Source organism: Apaloderma vittatum, unplaced genomic scaffold, assembly GCF_000703405.1.
Source record: "Apaloderma vittatum isolate BGI_N311 unplaced genomic scaffold, ASM70340v1 scaffold25683, whole genome shotgun sequence".
NCBI lineage: Eukaryota > Metazoa > Chordata > Aves > Trogoniformes > Trogonidae > Apaloderma > Apaloderma vittatum.
The window spans coordinates 65,243-66,482 of record NW_009710460.1 but is presented as its reverse complement, the minus strand read 5'-3'; positions in this window follow the sequence as shown (position 1 = coordinate 66,482).

Sequence of the window (1,240 nt, the reverse complement as noted above, 5' to 3'; positions counted from 1 at the left end):
CTGCTATTTCCTAACCTTTTCTCTTCCCCTCCATAGCTCTTTCCACTCCAGCATTTATTCTGGCATCTATTCTGATCACACAGGACAAAAAGTAATTATACAGCAATGTCCCTCCTCAATGAGTACAGGTACATACCATTAATGGAACGCACTCACTTAGGAAGTTCTTCCATCCTGAATAAACGCGTAACCTTGCCAAACACTACCTAGAACGCAGCTTGCTGTTTCTTTCATTTACAAAACCTTCCAAAAACACTCAAAATCAGCACCACTTTCTTAGGAAGAACCTGCCTCTGCAGAGAAACATCCACAACTGCATTCAACTTACTCTCTCACTAGAGAAGTCAGTACTATACACTTGTTGATTATAAAAATAAGCATAAAATGAAATACAATGTGGAAAACTAATGTATTACTACTAAACCTTTAAGATTATCTGAATTAGAATTTATTCAAATATGAATTTAAAGATTAATAGGAAGCAACTCAAACGGGTAATATTATTAGACATTTTAAAATGCATTTCCTATAATGATCAAAATCCCATTTCAAAAAGCCCCCCTGAATTCATCAGTTAAATTGTCCCAAACAAAAAGTAAATAAAGAGCATATCCTATTAAATAACAGCGTGTATAAGTCAAATATTTTACTGGTCACGTGGTTTAACTGAAATCATGAGTTACTATGCAAGAGTTTCCATTAAACAGCTGACGTTACTTCTGCAACAGTGACCTTCTTAAACAGTTACAATCCCCATAAGCTATGAAACCATCCACCTCAAGAGTACAGCTTATGAATACAGGAAGAAAAATCTTTTTTGGCAACTAAATGAATGTATGCAATACTGATCCAAGGTTTAAGGGTATCTGCAATGTAAGCATCTCCTGTTAATGGCAATTCAATGCAAGTAAGGGAGAAAAACAGAGAAAAAGTAAATGGAACTTGGCAGCAAACAAAACGTAACAACTAAGAGATTAACAAGAGACCAGAATTCCGCAGTTGCTGAGTGATGAGTCACTCAAGGCACCACTCAAGAGTACCCTTGAAAGGGTTAACCCAAAACTTTGTCATTGATAAGAAAGGCAAACAAGATTATCATGCACCTTAAGGTGGAAAAAAGCAAATTTATCATGTAGTAAGATATGAATGACATTGCACAGAGTTTATTAATAAATGCTTTAACAAAACTGTGGGGTTGTGCAAAGCACTGTAGTACGCTTAGGAGAAGAATCAAAAACAA